Here is an 11,701-nt window from a genome sequence, read left to right as displayed (position 1 = left end):
TTTTCTATTATTGTACCATTTTAAAAAGAATCGCAAACTTTTTAACCAAATTAGTAGGTTTAAAATCCCTTAATTTTGCTGAACTATAACCTTTCATTTTTCCGTATGAGCGGAAGTATGAGTGCTCATTTTTTGCGCTGTGATCTGTACTTTTTATTTATACCACATTTGCATATATAAAACTTGAAATACATTTTTTATAAAAAGAAATGTTAATAAAATGTTGCAAAAAAGCTGACATTTTTTGACTTTTTTTTACGTTCACGCCGTTTATCGTATGGGATCATTAACATTATATTTTAATAGCTCAGATATTTACGCACGCGGCAAAAATGGGAAAAGAAGACAAATTACATTTTTATTGGGGGAGGGGATTTTTCTAATTTTTAACTTTTTTAATACTTTTTCTTGCTTTTATTTTTACAGTTTAATAGTCCCCAGAGGGGACCATCTATGGCAATTACTTGATTGCTAATACTTTTTAGTGCTATGCATAGGGCATAGCACTGATCAGTGTTATCGGTGATCTTCTGCTCTGGTCTGCTCGATCTCAGATGAGAGCAGAAGACCCCAGGAGATGGCCTGAGGCAGGTGAGGGGACCTCCGGCTGCCATGCTGGATGATTGGATCCCTGCGGCAGCACTGCGAGCGATCTGATTATCCATTTTAGTGACCGCACTGCTGCAGATGCCGTGATCTGCATTGATCATAGCATCTGAGAGGTTAAAGGCACACGTCAGCGTGATCGCAGATGTGCGCCATTACCAGCTAATAGCAGCCGGGATCTGCCGCACATGATCGGAGCATCAGATTGATGCTCGCGGTCATGTACCAGACGTAAATGTATGTCCTGGTGCATTAAGTACCATCGCACCAGGACGTCCGTACATTTACGTCATGCTTAGTTAAGGGGTTAAGGAGAACTTGACAAAAAATACAGCTTGCAACTTTTTTTGTCAAGTTATTTAAACAAAGTTAGTGTTGGAGGCCCCAAATGGAGCTCCAGATGTTCGCGTGAACCTAACTCAAATGGAAGAAAAATATATCCTTATGAAGTTTGATATCAGCTGTATAAATCTGCCTTTATCATTCTCTCATGGCAGCCTTGTGCTGTTTAACCCCTTAAGGACTCAGCCCATTTTCATCTTAAGGACTTAAGGACAATTTACGTTTTTGCATCTGCAGACGCATATAAGGGCTTGTTTTTTGCGTCACCTATTGTACTTTGTAATGACATCACTTATTTTATAGCATAATCTGCGGCAACAAAAAAAAATATTTGTGGGGTGAAATGGGAAAAAAATGCAACTTTGCAACTTTTTAGGGCTTCCCTTTCTATGCAGTGCACTTTTCAGTAAAAATGACACCTTATCTTTATTCTGTAGGTCCATATGGTTACAAGGATATCCAATTTATGTAGGTTTTATTTAATTTACTACTTTAAAAAAAATTAGAACTACATGCACCAAAAATAGTCTGTTTAAAATGATCTTCTGACCCCTATAACTTTTTTATTTTTCCACTTACAGGGCTGTATGAGGGCTCATTTTTTTCACAGTGGTCTGTAGTTTTTATCGGTACCATTTTTTTTATGGGACTTTTTGATTGCTTTTTATTAATATTTTTATGGTATGTAAAGAGACCAAAAATGCACAATTTTGGACTTAGTTTTTTTTTTTTTTTTTTTTTTACATTGTAAGCAATCGACCGTGCGGTTTAGTTAACCTTATATTTAAATAGTTCAGACATTTATGCACGTGGTGATACCACATATGATTATTTTTTATTTTTTATTATTTTATTTAAAAAACGGGAGGGGGTGATTTAAACTTTTTATAGGGAAGGAGTTAATGAACTTTTATTAACTTTTATATGTACAGGGGGCTATACCATGTAATCTTCTGATTGCATACACTGATCACTGCTATGCCATAGCATGGCATTGATCAGTGTTACCGGCGCTCTGCTGCTCTAGCCTGCTGAGCAGGCATGGAGCAGTAGCTCGTTCGTCGGACAACGGAGAGACAGGTTGGACCCTCCCATCGTCCGGTAAGCTGATTGGGACAACTTTGATCGCAGCGTCTAAAGAGTCAATGACAGACATTGGCCCGATCGGCTGTGCCCGGCATTAGACATGGGTCCTGGCTGCCCATAGCAATTGGGACCCACCAGGTTTAACCAGTTCACTGCTGGTGAGAAGGGTTTAAACCTGCTAAATGTGACCAGGTACAGGTACACCGTGAGTCCTTAAGGGGTTAAAGAAATGTATTTTACAATAGCAAGCCAAATATTTTGATTGGTGAGGGTTCAAGAAACCCCCACATGTCAGTTCAAGACTTTCAGACTCTCCCTTCCCCTCCCTTTAATGCACTCATTCGACTTCCCATCACCTTCTTGGTGGAACTTGTTGAACATGGGTCATTTTTCAACTGTGTTAACTGTGCAACATTGAAAATATGTAACTATGTAATGATAGTGACGTTGCAGTACAGCAGTGTTTCAGTGTGCCGTAACTCTTGTACTCACTCAGAAAGTTGTATGTGAGAAACAATGTAGTGTACATCAGGCCTGCTAAACGTACAGTAAGTGGTGATGCACACAGTATTGTGTGCATCGCTGCTCACCCACTTCTGTACATTCTCTGGGCTGGGGACTCTGCAACCAATCCAACCAATATGTGTAGCAGTTTGGAGGGAAGGGTATGAATTGAAAACATACAGGTAGATCAAAGAAGACATCAAAGCCTCAGGATATACAGATATAGCCACTAGCATCATTGGTGGCATGCTACTCTTTTCTCGAAGCGCACTATGTTATCAGAGTTCTGTGCCACTAATCGGTGAACATACAGAATGCATTACTACTTGCTCTACATTTGCTTGGCCAAGCGCTATACATTCAGTTCAAAGAATTTTGGTTGAAAGGATATATCCACTTCAATACTAAGCCTATTTCCACATATGTAGTAAGCAAACACAAATTCTCAGCTCTCTCCCTCAAAGTCCAGAGTGCCCAGACTGGCGTGGGCTGCACTTAGTGCTAGTAGACAAAAGAGAACAGGATGTCCAGCGCAAAGGCAAGACAGAGCAATTTATTGCAAAATATAACCTTAGTACAATGACATAGTAGACAATGGTGACGCGTTTCGACCTACCAACTGGGTATGATTGAATGCTAGGAGAAAACCCATATGCAGTCTCCTGCTAATTTAAAATGCCTGGGCCAAATGGGTGGAGTGGAGTGCTGGGTATGGGTTTCCTCCTAGCATTCTCCCAACCCTCTGGAAAGTAGCACATGGTAGGTGATCACTAGTGTTGCTCGCGAATATTCGCAATTCAAACTTTATTCGCAAATATCGCATATATATTTGAAATTACAAATATTCACTTTTTTTCCCCACAGTACACATCACAGTGATCATTCCTCTCTGCTTCCAGCTTGTGTGGTCTAAAGAAGGCTCTAATACTACTGTGTGAGACCGCCGGGCGAATATTTGCATATGCGAATATTCGCGAGTATTGATCCCTCCCTTCTGCTGCTTCTATCAAGTTACACTGGTATACTTGCTGTAAAGTTCATAAATTTTCAAATATGCAAATTTTTTCGCATATGTGAAAAAAACGCGAATATTACGAATATGCGAATTTAGCGAATATGTGACAAATATTCGTCCATATATTCACAAAATATTGCGAATTTGAATATGGCCTATGCCGCTCAACACTAGTGATCACACTGGTGTGTTGCCCTGTGGCGGCCATTGTTTCTGTGGTGCTTTGTCTGTGGGGTGGTGTGGCCCGGAGCCAGGGGCTTGGTTGGGCAGCAGTGGGGCTGCCTAGCCACTGGGTCATTCTCCCTGTGGGCTTGGTGTCACGGAGGCAGTGGTCGCCGTCCGGCACTATGCCAGTGTTGGGTTAGGAACCCACTCTGACTAGGTGGCCTTGACGTGGTGAGTGGGCTTGTACATTTTGATCAAAATGTATACTAACAATCTGTTAGTTTTTGAAATTATGATGAGAAGCAAGTAGATCAAAATACAATGGTGGATGTTCAGCTCTGTTTCTGTTTCTCTATTTTTGTTTCAGTATGTATATAGTATTTGCAGTGTGCATGCTCTGTATATAGTGTTTGCAATGTGTATACTGAGTATAGATAGTGTTTGTAATGTGCATGCTGTGTACATAATGTATGCAGTATGTATATAGTGTATGCAGTGTGTATATAGTGTATGCAATGGTTGAATTGTGCATGCTGTGTGTGCCACCCCCTAGGCTTCTAGCAGGGAGATTCATGCAGCTGGGGCAGCGTATTCTGCTGTGTGTTGGTGACTCCTATCTCCTCTGCCTTTACTGGTACTTTACTTGACAAGATGCAGGTCATGGCTGCAGTTACGGGTGCCGGATCCAGTTGAGGGGGAGCAAAAACCGGCCATAAGTGTGAACCGGCCCTAAGAATGAAACTAAAAATAGGTGCATACAGCTTTAACAAGTGTGATATAAATACTTAAAGGGGAACTCCAGTGGAAACAAGTGGAAAACAAAATCAACTGGTGCCAGAAAGTTAAACAGATTTGTGAAATGACTTCTATTTCAAAAATCTTAACCCTTGCAGTACTTATCAGCTGCTGTATACTACAGAGAAAATTGTGCAGTTCTTTCCAGTCTGACAACAGTGCTCTCTGCTGACATCTCTGTCCGTGTCAGGAACTGTCCAGCTTAGAAGCAATTCCCCATAGAAAACCTCTCCTGCTCTGGACAGTTCCTGACATGGACAGAGGTGTCAGCAGAAAGCACTTTTGTCAGACTGGAAAGAACTTCACAAATTTCTCTGTAGTATATCTGTAGTATACAGCAGCTGATAAGTACTGGAAGGGTTAAGATTTTTAAATAAAAGTAATTTACAAATCTGTTTAACTTTCTGGAGCCAGTCGATTTGAAAAAAAAATTTCCACCAGAGTTCCCCTTTAAAAAGACTGCACAGCAACTAAAACGTTGAACCTCTGTAGACTTTAGCTGAAATAAAGCTACTCATCTTTCTTCACCATACTGGAGTGCTGCAGTTATTATCTCTTCTCTGGAAGTATGAGATTTTTTTACAACCTGTTAACCTGTTCCTGCTGGGTTTCCTAGTTTGTTATCAGTGACAATTTCATCTTCCTTTCACTTGCTTTGAAAGTGGTGGCATGCCAGCTTAATTTTACTGCTCTTTTATCGCTTTCAGGTCATGTCCTGACCCCTTTCATTCTTACAGCCACATTTATTAAATGTGAAAAACATCCTTTTGATGATATAATATGTATAATTGGTGACCTGTTTTTAATGAAAAGTCTAATATTAAAGCATCAGAACATCATAGAGTGACCCTTTAATCGAGATGGCAACAAAAAAGACTTATGTCAACGGTTTTTAAATTCATGTTTTAATTGGTTGCCTTAACCCTTTAATGACTTGTTTTGGCCTTGAGGACACAGCCAATGTTTATTTTTGCATTTTGTTTTCTCTCATTTTATAACTCATAACCTAAACTTTTCACCTACAGGGCCAAAGGAGAGCTTGTTTTATGCACAAACAATTGTACTTTGTAATGACATCACAAACAATTATTTGTTGCACAAAATGTAAATAGAAAAGCAGTTTTGATTTTTTTTTTTGTGGGGGGAGGGGGTCATTTATGCGCAGTGCACTTTACGGTTAAAATGACGTTATCATTTTTGTAGGAAATAGGATTACAATACCCAAAATTGTGACTTTTTGTAAGAAAATGACTATGCTTAAAATTGTAGACTGCTGACCTCTATAACTATTTTATTTTTTCTGTATATGGGGACTATTTTTTTTGTTTTTGTTTTGATGGGACTTTTTGATTGAATTTTATTCATTTTTTATTTCTCTTGCAGGAAGCAACCAACAATGGCGATTCTGGACTTTGGCATCTTTGTACGTTAATGCCATTCACTGTGTGGTTTCACTAACATTACATTTTAATAGTTCAGACACTTCTGCATGCAGTGATACAAAATATGTTTATCTTTATTTACACTCTTTTGTTTGTAAAATGGGGAAAGTGATTTAAACTTTTATGGGGGGGGGGTTATTAACATTACATTACATTAAAAAAAATATATTTTCAATATAAGTTAGTCCCCATAGGGCACTATTACATATAATCTGTGTAGCTGTCATGCCCCCTTCCATAGACATAAATGGAGGGGGCATGGCGTGACATCACAACCACGGCATCCCGAACCCAGCATTCTGAACATAATTTCAACAGCAAGGTGAAGAAAGAAAGGCGACACTCACCATGCAGGAAACTTCTTTATTCACACATCGGTGACATCGGACGGGTGACAGGCAGGGGAGCGGGGTGGAGGAGGGGTTGCCGGGACAAGTTGTTTTGTGCGCCCTATAACAAAAATAATGTAAATTGGGCATTGTTGTGATCATACTGATTGCAAAATAAAAATAAGCAGTTTTACTGCCCGGTGAATAGTAACATAGTTCATAAGATTGAAAAAAGAGCAGAGTCGATCAAGTTGAACCTATAACTCTAATGAGTCCCTACTGAGTTGATCCAGAGGAAGGCAAAAACGATCATACTAGAGGTAAAAATTCCTTTTAGATGTAATAAGATAACCAATCATAAGATAACACTAAATTAAGGTCAATACACAGAGAAGGCCAAACAGCAGAATGTTCCCCATAAGACCTTCTCAGCTGTAGGGTAAGCAGATGTTGGAGAAAGTAAATAGAATAATCATGACAATAAGATCTGAACAGTATTTATTTCTGAGTAACTATGAGTCATCTCCTGAGTTCTAAAAAGTTCTTTCATGCTGGTAAATTATCATTAAGACAACTGTTTTATATCAGATTCTACCTCACAATGAACATGTGTACATATCAGCACAGTCCACCACCCATTTCACTGAAACTGTGTGGTGTTTCTGCCAAGCATTTGGCATAAATGTAGTACAATTCAAACATTCTTAGAACCAATTCTACTTTAACTCAAGTTGTCTTACATTCAGCCAAAGAAGTATTGTACATGTATTGTATTTACTAAAATAGACGTGTCAGTACAGCTGACAAGTTCACTTTAAGGGATTTGGAACAGTTAAAGAGGTATTCTAGGATTTTTTTTTTTATTCGACTATGATACAGGGGCTGTAAAGTTAGTGTAGTTCCTAATATAGTGTCTGTACCTGTGTGTTACCGTTTTCTTGCAATTCTTCTGTGATTTTCACTCCAATATTTATTTTTACCAGTATACAAAATGACTGTTGTCTCAGATTTTTCCAACTTGCAATGCGGTTGAGACCTGACTCACTAGTCAGCTGATGACAGGGAGCCTGTCTGCTTCAATGGGTGGAGCGATCGCTTGGTGGGAGAGAGATCAATATGCAACAGCTGAAGGCACCCTGATTGAATACCACAATGATTTGAATGGATGCAGCTCATTTATGTTTCAATGGGTGGCATGGCAGATGTGTGGGAGGGAGGAAGATGGAATTGTGGGATTTGTAGTAAAAAAAAAAAGAAAGGTCAAACAGGAAATACAATTTCACAAAAGTCTAGCCACAGTGTTATGGTAATCTCACAACATAGCCATTTAGCCCCAAGACAAGCGCAGATCCTTCCTAAGCATGTCCATTACTGTCTGCCAGGTATGTACTAAAATCACCTTATGGTGGATAACCCCTTTAACATTTAATATGTTAACATATACAAACATTAACGGGTCACTCTGGTGGAGCAGTAGCAAATCCCCAAAGCAAACCTATCCTGCTCTGGACAGTTCCTGACAGGTGTCAGCAGAGAGCACTGTTTTCAGATAGAACTTCCTGTGGAGCATACAGCAGCTGAAAAGTACTGGAAGAGTTAAGATTTTTAAAAATAAGTAATTTACAAATCTGTTTAACTTTCTGGCACCAGTTGATTAAAAAAACAAAACAAAAAAAAAAGAGTACCCCTTTAACCCTTTCATAACTGGGCCATTATTATTATTATAATTATTATTATTATTAATTTTTTTTTTACGTTTTGTTTTTTCTTCCTTGCCTTCTAATAGACATAACTCCTTTACCCCTTTAAGGACAAAGCCCATTTGGGCCTTAAGGACGCAGACAATTTTATTTTTACGTTTTCGTTTTTTCCTGCTCGCCTTCAAAAAATCATAACTCTTTTATATTTTCATGTACAGACTAGTATGAGGGCTTGTTGTTTGCGCGGCCAGTTGTCTGTTGTAATGCCATCACTCATTTTACCATAAAATGTATGGCGCAACCAAAAAAATACTATTTGTGTGGTGAAATTAAAAAGAAAACCGCTCATTTTGGAAGGTTTCATTTCCACACCATGCAATTTATGGTAAAAAGGACATGTGTTCTTTATTCTTTGGGTCAATACAATTAAAATGATACCCATGATAACATACTTTTCTATTACACTTCATAGATGATATGAGAAAGTAGAGGGCACGCACCCAAGGTCTGATGAATCACATAGATTTATTCATAGCAAAAATGTGCAGAAACAAAGACAGGACGGATGGGTTTAACAGGTGAACTCAGACAGGCAATAGTACCATTTCACGCCAGAGCGCTTCAACGGGCCTAGCATCATGACATCAGATGGCACGTATATAGCGCCAGGTAAGATGTCTCTATGGCAACAGTAAACATTTAATTAGTGCATAGATAGTGAATAAAAACATTTAAAAACAAACATTCAATACAAAAGGATAATATACAACAAACTTATAATAGTGCACTCAGTTCCGTCCGGTCATTAGGACCAGCAGGCCCCCTGGTCTCTAGTCTTGATATCCATCTTGCTTCCTTTTTGAGGAGTATCGCGTTGCGATCTCTTCCAGTGTGAATACACTCCACCTTTTCTAATGCGGTAAATTGGAAGCAAGCCGGGTCACTATTATGTACTTTGGCCATATGCTGAATAAAACGCTTAGACCCCATTCCCGACCTCAAGGAGCGAACATACTCAAGAATACGGTGAAACAAGGGTCTAATAGTTTTAACTATGTAGAAACGATTGCATCTACATGTAAGAGCATATACAGTATAAGCGGTACGACAAGTTATAAATTGGTTTATTTTAATTGTTTGTCCTGCTAATGTGATCTCTTTATGCTTGGAATTAAGAGTACAGAAAGAACAGGAGCCGCAAGCGTAATTACCTTCTAGTCTGAACTCTGTCAACCAGCTAGATTTGTTGCTTTTTTTTCTTTTTTCTTCGTTGCTTGTCAATAAACCCCTTAATAGTAATATTTCTTTTATGAGTAATCAAAGGTTTATTATTGGTATATTCTTTGAGATCATCATCTTCAGCAAGAATATACCAGTTTTTCATTATTGTCTGTTCTTCAAACCTGAGGGGGTCACTTTTTATTCTTTTTAATCTCATACTTTGACTGGGATGCTATTTTTTGTGTTTTGCGGATGCGAAGATTTATAATGGAGGAGAGCATTCCTAGATATCGGTTTTCTATATCCAGAGGTAATAATATTACCATCTGTAATATCGATTTTTACATCTAAAAATTCTAGATGCTCTCCTCCAAACATACTAGTAAAGAACATATTACTATTATTTTTCTCGTTCATGTATATGATGAAGTTATCAAAATCTTGCTGGGGACCGTCCCATACTACAAGAATATCATCTACATAATGTAGATACAACTTGATGTACTTAATATAGGGGTTCAGGGAGGAGAAAATTAAGGTGTCTTCCAGCATGGCGAGGAATATATTTGCATAAACGCATGAGGCAGGAGACCCCATCGCCGTACCAAATTTTTGGCGATGCCAATCCCCGCCATGCTGGAAGACACTATTCTCCAAAATTAGGAGGAGGGAATCAGTCACAAAATCAATGAAAGTCTCTGATTTACCTGTTTTTTGCAACAGTCATTAGGAATTCAAGTATGCAGGCTCTCAACGTCAATCAAGGCAAGTTGGTACCCAGGTTGCCACTCATATTGGTTAAGAATAGTCACTAGTTCACCTGTATCTCCGACATAAGAAGGGAAATTTTGTAGCAATGGGGATAAAAGCCAATCAATGTAACTGGAGATATGTTCTGTTGGAGACCCAATCCCTGCTAGGATTGGTCTACCTGGGGGCTGAATTAAGGTCTTATGTATCTTCGGCAATATGTACCATTTCGGTACGTTGGGATTTTTGGTAATAAACGCTCAGCAGTTTTTATATTGAGGATACCTTTCTCTACATATGTACAAAGAAGGGTTCTAAACTTTGTCATGATAGAGGGGAGTGGATCTTTAGCGAGCTTCTCGTATGTATCTGTGTTACTAAGGTGGCTCTTGGCTTCTAAATCACGATCTTTTTTATCCCATAATACCACAGCCCCCCCCCCCCCCTTATTTGCCTTTGTGATTATCACATCTTCTCTCTTACTGAGATATTCGGGATGGGTTCAGGGTATATAAGAGCTTTCACTTCTTGAAGAACCGCTTGCTGAAATAAATCTATCACTCCACCTGGGGTAAGGGGGGGGGGGGGACAAAATGTAGAAGGGTTACCTCCAATAAAAGTATCTGCATTAAGAGAAACATAAGAAGGATTAGGAATCTCAATATCTGCTAAATTACATAAATCAAATAGCCCTTGAATCTCACTGTCACAAAACTCAGAGGGTACAATGAAACCTAAAGGGCCAATATTGCACACTACTTCCCCTTCTTTTATATCAGGCACATTTTTATTAGTTGAATTATGGTGGGGAAAATATTTTTTCAAATACATTTTTGAAAACGTCCGAAATTAAATTTTTCATTTAAACCAAAATTGAGTCCCTTATTAAGAACAGACAGAGTAGCATCGTCCAATTCAATTTCGGTAAGGTTGATGACAAAATTTTCCGGGATTGGACTTTCAACGACTAATTCCTCCAAGTGACAGTCTTTTTCCTTGGCTGGCGTCTTCTTACGCTTTCTGGATCTCTCTCTGCCCCTCCTGACACGTTTCCTAAAGGGACTCCTGGTGTAGGTTTCTTCGTGCCGGACATTTCACCCTCAGAATCATTTGATAGACTGCTCTCTGACTCAGTGGTCATAAAGTCAGAGCTTGTTCTTTTCATTTGTCTTTGAGGTGTCTTCCTCCCAAAATGTTTATTTCTTTTTGTGGGCTTGTTCCACGAAAATATCTGCTGCGACTCAAAATCTTGTTTATCTCTAATAAACCCATCTCTTTTTGTATTTTTGATAGTATTCTGTAGAAAGTTTGACTTAGTTTCCAGGCCAGCAATGAAGGTGTTAAACTGAGATTCAGTCAATCTGCTCCTTAGTTCCAATTTGGCTCGGCATAATTCTTGTTAGGATTCGGCTAGCTGGATGTGGATCCTCTGTGTCAGCGAGGGATTGGCGTGGACCAAGTCGGTGGACCGGTTCTAAGGATGCTACTGGTTTTCACCAGAGCCCGCCGCAAAGCGGGATGGTCTTGCTGCGGCGGTAGCAACCAGGTCGTATCCACCGGCAACGGCTCAACCTCGCTGACTGCTGAGAAGGCGTGGGACAGAAGGACTAGGCAGAGGCAAGGTCAGACGTAGCAGAAGGTCGGGGCAGGCGGCAAGGTTCGTAGTGAGCAAACCACAACTTGGGGAGGGGCCATGAACCCCCTAACCCAACCTGTCCTGCAGGATCTCAAAAGTCATAGCTACTC

The 11,701-nt window shown here is 39.4% G+C and overlaps 1 long non-coding RNA gene across 1 annotated transcript in view; it reads right to left on the bottom strand.

Annotated features, from left to right (window-relative positions):
• Positions 1 to 6,301: 6,301 nt before the first annotated feature.
• Positions 6,302 to 11,701, bottom strand: part of LOC130302807 (uncharacterized) — a 102,768-nt gene continuing 97,368 nt past the window's right edge. Inside the window, exon 4 of the long non-coding RNA XR_008852960.1 lies at positions 6,302 to 6,405. This is a non-coding gene — a long non-coding RNA (uncharacterized LOC130302807). The remainder of the gene's footprint in view (positions 6,406 to 11,701) is intronic.

The sequence above is a fragment of the Hyla sarda genome, chromosome 1 (genome assembly GCF_029499605.1).
Source record: "Hyla sarda isolate aHylSar1 chromosome 1, aHylSar1.hap1, whole genome shotgun sequence".
NCBI lineage: Eukaryota > Metazoa > Chordata > Amphibia > Anura > Hylidae > Hyla > Hyla sarda.
Note: the sequence above shows the minus strand (reverse complement) of the source record. Positions and strands in the feature narration are given on the sequence as shown.